The following is a 9216-nucleotide window of genomic DNA, read 5'->3' as shown; positions in this document are numbered from 1 at the left end:
ATCGCTGTCACCTGCCCTTGTTGGCCAAAGGAGGAGTCCGAGCGCAGCCCGGCCCCGTGCGTGCCGAGCCGGATCCAGCCTGGCTTCCAGGAATCAGGGCTGTGCCCGGGGGCTGTGCACGACAGCTGGTGCCTGGGGTGGCATCCGCTTATCCCGGTGTGCTCAGCTCCCGAGCCACCCTTTTCCTAAAGCACCCATTGCTCTGTGGGACTCAGCTCTCCCCAGGGGCTCCCACTGCCTTTCCCCAGCGTGGGACGAGGGCTTCTCCTGCCTGCACAAAGCAGATGGTAAAACACGGGCTAACAAGATCAGAGATTAATCTGCACTTTGCTTCCAAATCGCATAATCATGTAATTATTGCCAGTATCGGGGAGGAGCAGGCTCCAGGCTCCTGCTTCCTCCTGGGCCACTTTGCATGGCAGGATGGTGTCAGGGGTGGGATCCTGCCTTTCTGCTGCTGCAGGGCACTGTTACTGCCTAGTGTCCTGCTGGGTTATGGCCTCCAGCTCAGTGTCCAGTGTGAGGTGCTGGGAGAGGCCCAGGCGTGTGGGAGCAGCTCCCCATCACACCCCCATCCCCGTCCAGCCTTGCTCTGGGGTTATCCACTTTGTGCTGGGGCAGCCCAGCAGGAAACACATCCCAGAGCACCTTTCCACAGGAGCAAACCCAGCCCAGTGACTCCCAGTTCCTACCAGTAAGAGTCCCTGGGTGGAACTGGGCTGCTGCTGATGTGATGCTGCTCTGTACCCTGCACAGGAGTCAGGTGCCATCAGCACCACCCACTGCTGCCCCAGCACCATCTCTTGCTCTTGTGGGAGAGGAAACGGGGGAAAATCCCACATTTAGGGCAGCACGTGTGTGGCCATTGGCTCTGAATTCCTGGGTGGCCGTGGCAGGGCCCCATTATCAGCAGGCCTGGGCTGTTTGCTGGAAGAGGGCGGCAGCGGGGCTGGGTGACCCCACACTTCCTTCCTTTCCTGGAAGCCGCTCGCTGCGGCGTGACGCCCGCTCTGATAACCAGCTGCTTTCACAACGCAGCTCTGGGGCTCATCCCTGCCCTGCCAACATCCTTCCCACCCAGCTTCCAGCCCCTGCCTTCCCTGCCTCAGTTTCCCCCCTTTCTAAGGTGGGAACACAGCCTTGAGTACTGCAAGAGCAAGGATGTGGGTATGTTCCACTGCGGGGTGTAATGAAATGTATTGGGCCTTAGCCTCACTGTCCATCCATCCATCCATCCATCCATCCATCCATCCATCCATCCATCCATCCATCCATCCATCCATCCATCCATCCAGGTAGTGAGGGCTGTGCTGGAGGCTCCCTTTGCACCCTTGGACTGGGGGAGTGAGGAGAACTGGGGTCTCTTTCACTGCCTTGGCAGCACCCAGGGAAGGGCTCATGAGCTGGGCTGACCCATGGAGCTGCACCTGTGGCCATGCACGCTCTGCTCCCCCTGTTCCCTGGAGGACCTCAGTGCAAGGTGCAGGATGGAACAGGAGTGGCTTGGGGGGTTCTTGGTCCCCCTGTGCCCAGGGCAGAGCATCCAGTGGCTCCTGTGTGCACCGAGGGCCTGAGCAATCACAGCTGCCTTAGCAGGGGAGTGGCAGGCAGGGTCCTGCCTCAGTCAGGTGTGCCCAGCACAGTCCCCTCCCTGCGTGGTGGCAGGTCCCTGCACGCCACAGGAGCCACTGCCGCGGGTCAGGGAGGGACAGGCTGAGGGGGAAACTGAGGCAGTGGTGGGAATGCCATGACTTGCCTGAGCCCTTCTGGAAAGGGACCCAGCAGCCCTGCCTGCTCCCTGGACACTGCTGGTTTGCAGCTCTGGGGGTTGTGTGGAGTCAGGCTGGTGCTAACAGGGTTTGGCTGTGGGCTTGGAAACCTGGCAGGGGCTGGTGCTGAAATCCTCCCAAACCCCACTGGGATCCACTCTGCACAACCTTGTGCAGGGGCAAAGGATCACCCTCAGGGTCTGAGTTCCAGGGTCCTCCCTGCGAGCCTGGTATGGCCGAGTTGGGCTCCTTGGCCCGTCCAAGGAGGAAGTTTGCAGGGTGGATTCCAGCAGACAGGTAAACAGCGGCCAGATGGGACCCAGATACCTGCCCAGAGCCACCCTCCAAGCTGGGTTTGCACAGCCCCGATGTGTGTTTGCTCTAGGGAGGGCTTTTCCCTCTGCTGGACGTCAGCAGCGGTGCCAGGACGTCACCCCAGCAGCCCTGCCGGGCTCCCAGGCACGCTCCTGGCGAGGTGCCTGATCCAGGGCACTGCTGTGGCCAGTGGGGCTGGGAGGCTGCACTGCCCAAAGTGCCACTGACCTCCAGCCTCACCTCCCACAGCCAGGTGCCAGCAGATGCCCAGGGCTCCTCTGACAAGGGCTGTGGGTGTTCAGGTGCCCAGCAGTGCCAGGCTGGGGGGCCCTGGCCTCACTGGACCCCTTTGGAGCAGAGCAGGGTTGAGGGGTTCTGCTGACTCGCCCAGCTCAGGCAGCAGAGGTGGCTGGCAGAGGATGCCAGGCATGCCCTGGCACACGTGCTGGAGCACCTCACACCCAGCCCTGCTCTGCAGTGCCACCGGGAAGCTCCCGGCCCTTTTGTGAGTTCCTGTCTTGGCTCATCCAGCTTGCTCAGCTCACCCTTCTGCTGCCACACCCAGCCTTCCCTGCTCCTGGGGGAAACTGAGGCACGGGGATGGCAGGATGGATGCAGGGACGTGGAGTGAAGCTGCTGAGGGAAGGTCACGGAGCATCACCCACCCATGGCACCGCAGCACCCTCCATCCAAAGTGCTGCTGTGTTACCCAGAGCCCCGGGGCTGCCTCACTCCCAGCCAGTGGATGCTGCTGGGGCGTTTCTTCTCCCAGGTTTCCATCACTGCCCCATCCCTGCAGGACGAGGTGGGCAGCTCTGGGGCTCAGTGCCCACCGCAGCATCACCGCAGCATCACCGCATTCCGCTGCCCTTTGCGTGGTGATGAATAATGCAGAGCCCAGCCCGGAGGGCTCCTCGCTGCCACAGGATGAGCGGGAGGCTGCTCCCTTTGCCTGCCGGGGCACGGAGGGGAAATGCCGGGTCAGGACCCCGTCAGCGTGTGTTTACTGTGTCAGGAGAAGCCGTAAATTCACTTGGTTTAATTGAAAGCCGGTGCTGTGGGTTTGGCTTAATCCACCCTCCTCCTCCTCCTCCATTAGATAACGTCTCGCTGAAACCACTTTGCAAGCTCACGGCATTCCTGTGTGCTGAGCGCCGGGCGGGCCGCACGGGCCACGGCCACGCCGGGGCTCTCAAAGTGCCCCGGGGCCACTGTGCTGCTGCCAGCTCTGGTCCCCCGCACTCATCCTGCCCCGGTCCCGGTCCAGGCTGCGGAGAACTGACCCACTCGTGACACGAAACAGCAGAGCAGGGTGGCTGAGGGTGGTGGGATGCAGAAAGATGCAGAATTGTGCTGGGGAAGCCCCTGAGGGAAGCCAGGAGAGGATTCAAAGGACTGAAGTTGAAAAGATAAAGGGAAATTCTTTGGGTGCGGGGAAATCCAAGCAGTAGATGCGCTGGGATGCTCCCCAAAAGAGCTGCTGGGGAAAAGCAGTGGGAACCCTCTCGTCTCTGTGCATCAGAGGGGTCAGCACTGCCTCTCACCCCAACAAAGGGAAACTGAGTCACAGAGCTGGGCAATGCTCGGGAGTGCTCGAAGTCGGGGCTGCACCGGGGCTGTTTGTGGGGAGCCCGTTCCTCCTCGGGGTTCTGCAGAACTGCTGGAGGAGGAAGCACCCGGGCCACGGAGAGGTCAGACACTCCCGTGAGCTCTGTCCCCTTGTGGGGACACCCGGGGGGACCCCACTGCCTCCCCCTCCCGTAGCCGCGGGGCCGAGGAACCCCGGCATCTGGCGAAGGGGGAAATGTGCTTTGCCAGCGGAGTTCAGGCAGAGGCCAGGGGCGGCCAGAGCTGTCGGGGTGTCCTGCGGCCGCCGCTGACCTGCGAGGAATGCTGTGAGTCACCGGGAAAGCATCCCCACGCCGCCAGCCCCTCGCCGTGCCGCCGGCCACCGGAGGCTGCGAGCCTCGGGCACCTCGGGCTTTGGGGTGCGCCGTGCTCGGGACACCCCGGGACACTCCACGGGGGCACGGGCAGTGCCCACCCGGGGGTGAGCCCCGATGCCGCGGTCAGCCCTGCACACGGGCAGGCCGGGAGCGATCCCCAGCTCCGGGAAGGCCAGACATGAACTCAGCTTCTCCGAGAGGGAAGAGGTGACGTGATGCTGGGAGGTCACCCGGGGCCGGGACGCCGTCCCAGCCCAGCTCGGGGCTCTCCCGCTCGGCCACCGGGAGGGGAGCGGGAGATTCTCCCGGAGGCGGCTCCTGCTCCCGTCCTTCCCCCGAGGCAGCCTGTGTTTCAGACTTTATCAGCTCGCCGTAGATTCGTGCCCGGCGTTGCAGAGGGGAGAAAGGCTTTTCCCACTGGCGCCTTATCGAGGCGCTGAGCCTCGGACGCTGCTTTGTTTCTGGTCACGTTGCAAAATTAAAGAGGCAAACGGCATTTTGGGGAGGAATTGTAAATTCCTGGAAGATTATCTGAGCATGGCACCTGCCCCTGGTGTGCGGCACTGGGAGCTGGCATGGGGCAAGGAGTGGGAATCCCAGGAGGGGACAAATCCCAGAGCATCCATCCCTCTGGAGGTGAACACCCAGAGCCTGCCCAGCTGTGCCCTCCAGCTGGATACATCCTAAAGGGGAGGAACGTCCTGTGTTTTCAAAGAAGTCTCTGGGCTTCTCCTGGGCACTGGGAGGATCCTGGAGGCCACTCGCTGCAGTGGGAGCTGTGATGCTGAACGAGGCACCAGCACTGGCCGCTCCCTTTGCTTCCCTGCAGTAAAACACAGCGGGTTATTGAAGGGATGAGTGTGAGACAGAAGGAACCTGGTGCCACCTCCTGCCTGTCCCCAGCACGAGGGCAGGACACCCAGGAGGTGACAGAAGGGATCAGCTGGGGGCAGAAGGACGGTGACCTCCAGGGAAGGCTGTGGTATCATAAGGGACATGTGGTGCCCTCCCAGCAGCCAGAGCTCATCTCCCCTGCCTGGGGCATCTCTGTCCCCAAGGTGCCATCCCAATGGCCGCTTGAGCACCTCATCCCTCCTGTCCCACACGGCCTCTCATCCTCCCAGGAAGAGCAAAGACCTGAGGCTCTTGTGACACCTAATGGCAGCTGCTGTTATCAGACACGGCACTCTCCCAGGAAGGCTCATCTCGCCGAGGAGCTGCAGACCAAGGGATGCTCTGTTCCCACTCCAGGCTGGTATTCCTGGGCCTGGACGGCACTGCCAGAGGGGTTTGGCAGGTGGAAATATCAGTCCTGGGAAAGACAAGCCCAGGAGTTGTTTTTCACCCCATTTCTTTCAGGAATGCTGGCTGTGATGTGCTGAGTGTCCTTTTGTCTCCTCCTGGGGACTTTTGAGCCTGCTGACCACTTCCAACTCCCAGTGGTGCATGCAGGAGAACCAGGCAGGTGTACGGACAGGAGAAGCTCCCACTGCTGCTCCTCAGTGCTCTCCCAACACCTGCCCACAACCACAGCACCAGACATCAGAGGATCCACACACAGCAGTCCTGACTCCCCAAATCCTGCTGCTGGGGGAATGCCCTGATAAATGCAGCCCTGTCCCTGGGGAGGAGGATGAGTGCCCTCAGATCACAGCAACAAAACCGCGGAGCAGGGGCTGCCACAAAGTTGCATCACCGAGGTTGGAAAACTCCTGGATCAGTCCTGAATCTATCACCAAAGGGATCAAACCCTTAGAGTTACCCAGCACCACCAAGCCCAGACCCTGCTCTCTTGGGTCACATCCTTCACGTTCATGTTTGCTCTGATCCTGCAGTGCTCCAGCCACTTTCCAAACCCTCATCCCAGCACACACAGACTGGACCTGCAGCCCCTCACACCCTGCTGGGGCTGTGGGGGCTACAAGAGTCCCTTCCCCTGGTGCCAGAGCAGGTTCCTGCCTCCAGACCTGGTTATTTCCTGCTTGGTGCATCCAGCCCAGCCCAGGGATTGTCATCCCAAGGGGCTGTGAGGTTCTTTGCCTCCCCACACCCTCCTTCTGCAGAGCCAGGACCATCGGGGTGCAGGGGGGTGTGGGTGATGGACATGTGAGTTTCTGAGAATTTAGCTACCAGACCACACACCACCCTCACCACAACTTCTGTTCCTGGGAAGAGAGGTGACAGGGACACGAGCAGCACCCATGGGTGGCCACAGACAGCACTACGAGCAGGATGGGGAAACTGAGGCCCAGAGCAGGTATCTGGGCTGCCCGTGGTGGCACCACAGCTCTCTGAAGAAAACACAGGTACTGAAGGAGGCAGCAAGCCCAGGAGCTGCCCCTGGAGCTGGGAAAGCATCTTCTGCACTGGATCAGACTCCAGAGGATGCAGCCCCGGAGCCTCCTCACTGCCCCCCCTGAATTTCCACCCACCTTCAGGCTATTTTTCCTTACTGAAGTGCCTCTTTGCAGGGCTGCTGGCAGAGGGGGGCACTGCCTTTAAGTGTATTTGATGGATAATTCCTCATTACTCTAATGCATTTGCAAGCTGGGATAATTGATGGATGTTTAACAGGATGCGTTTCCGACAGTCGGCTGGAGAAATGGACTCCCATTACTCTGCAAACGTTTCTTTTTACCATTGAACTCCTTTGTTTCAATTGATCCTCGCCTTTCCCATCACTTGCTGCTCATTAATAATCCCCAAAGCAGCTGCTCCCCCACTCCAGCTCCTCCCAACCTGCCATGCCGGAGGCTTTAGCAGGGGTTTGCAAGCAGATCTGGGCATTGCTGCAGTTTTACAATAAACAAGATTTTTTTTCCTTCCCAAAGTGAGGCAAAAGCTGTGCAGGAGCAAGGCAGGCATGGCTGGGGTATCTCCTGGGTCCATCAGAGTGATGCCAGCTGCTAATCAGGGGCAATTTGGGGTGAAGAGGGGGAGGTGGCAGGTCCCTGGGGCTGAGCCGAGCCCAAGGGAGAGGTCGCCCTTTGGGGCTGGTATCAGCCCAAGCCAGGCTTGGAGCTGAGCCCTGCTCTGCCTGCAGAGCTTTTATCTGCAGCTCCCTGTGCTCGGGAAGGGCAGCCAGGGGTTATCAGCCCTGCCTGTCCCCTGAGCAGGCTCCTTGCCCACCCGCAGAGGGTCCCTGTGTCCCCACCCTGCAGAGCCACTCGGGGGGCTGAGCTGCAGGGGAGATCTCCCACTTGCAGGAGCAGCCTGGCATTTCATTCCCCTGGGATATCCTCAACAGAGCCCTTGGCAAACAGGGCTCCTTCCACGCCAGAGTCATCCCAAGCATGGCTCTGGCCCTGCCCCAAAGCTGGGGCACTGAAACCCCCACGTTCCAGGCTGCCAGGGTCCAGCAGTGCTCAGGGGATACCAGGGAGCTTTTCCCCACAGTGCTGAACTGTTCCCACTCCCAATCCTGGTGCATCCCAGACCAAGGTGCTCTCTTGGTGCTCCCCTGCACCCTCAGGCCAATGCTCCCACCTGTTTCCCTGCTGCAGCCCCATCCTTGGCCACTCTCACCCTCAGGTCTGGGTTCAGAGCTCACTCTTCTCCTCCATTCCCAGACCTCCAGCCCTGCAGGACCACCCCTCACACCTTCACTTCTCCTTCCCAGTTCCCCCAGAGCTGCAGTTGGACCTGCAGCCTCGTCTCTCAGCCCCTGACATCACCCAGCCATGCACAGCACTGGGGCAGGAGTTTGCACTGCAGCTCACACCAGGCACTTGCCAGGATCTGACCCAACCCTGCAGCAGCCTTTGTCCTTTTCCCATCCACATCTTGCCCAGGGTGAGGCACGAGAGCCTTGGCACAGGAGAAGAGCACCCACAGGCCTGGCTTAAGGCAGAATTTAAGAGTCAAAAAAGAAAAAAGAGAAAAAGGAGAAAAACCCCAAAGTCCTTGGAGGACAAAATCAGCTGTGGCTGCTCAGGGGTTACACAGGCCCGAGTGGGTGGAAAGAGGGGGATTCAGACCAGCTGGGGAGATGGGACAGGACAAGACTGTGAGAGCTGGGAGGGAGTGGCTGACATGGAGTGTGGGGAGCAGGAGATGTTCCTGCCCTGGGCTGACCCTGTCCCAGGCCATGGACCCACCTCATGGAGCCCACTCTGCTGGGGCCAGTGAGAACAGCAAGCCCCAAATGGCTGAACCATGGAACTGAGCCCCTGCACTCCCCAAAATGTGGCCTGCACCCCTTGCAGCCAGAGCACACGGGCCTGGGGCCATGGCTGATTGTCCCCAGATCCCCATGCCAGGGAGCAGCTGGCTGCAAACACTCCCTGATCCTCTGCACAGCCTGGGCAGGCAATAATCTGCTTTTGGGCAGCTCCCTTTGAGGTCTCAGCTCAGGAGGGTCTGGGGGTGACAGAGGATCCCACAGCCCATGTCCACCATCCTCTACAGGATTAACACCCTCAGAAGGGATGAGCTCCATGGGCAGGGGTGGATGAGACCCCTCTGGCTGCAGGCAAGGTGCTGAGCAGGTGGGGGACAGAGGGACAGCAGGGGCTGGGATTTGTCAGTGCTCCCATAAAGCACATCCCAGGGTTTGTCAGTGCTCCCATAAAGCATATCCCAGGATTGTCACTGCTCCCATAAAGCAGATCCCAGGATTGTCACTGCTCCCATAAAGCATATCCCAGGCAGGTGCCTGAACCAGGTTCACATCCTGGAGATGCCCCCTGTGACTTTGTAGCTGCCCCATGAACCCCCCTGCTCTGTCCCTGCCCATAATTTGGAGCATTTCTGAGTCAGGACAAGCAAAGCCTGGGCACACCTGGGGGGTCCCACGGAGCTGCCAAACACAGCTCTGATCCCCTCCTGAACTGCAGAGCTGGTCTTAAATCATCGCGGGAAGGCTGGTAAAAGCCTCAGTGCCTTCAAGCATGAAATACAAAGCACTCACCACCCCCTTTCAGCCTCTTCCCTGAGTGCCCGGCTCACCGCATGAAACCTTTTATATCCCCCCTCCCCGATCTCCCCCATCAGCCCGGAGAGCGCCGGCGCCGCCAGCAGCACAATCCCAAATTGCTCCCTTTATTAGGAAAAAAAAAAAAAAAAAAAAAAAAGAAAAGGAAGAAAACAGAATCTTCGATTTCCTTTCTCACCTCTGAAATGGCCTGGGGGGTTGAGGAGGGGGGTGCGAGGCCAAAGTCCCCCCCAGCCCCAACACTGACCCCAGA

This window comes from Serinus canaria, chromosome 26 (genome assembly GCF_022539315.1).
Source record: "Serinus canaria isolate serCan28SL12 chromosome 26, serCan2020, whole genome shotgun sequence".
Classification (NCBI taxonomy): Eukaryota; Metazoa; Chordata; class Aves; order Passeriformes; family Fringillidae; genus Serinus; species Serinus canaria.
Note: the sequence above shows the minus strand (reverse complement) of the source record.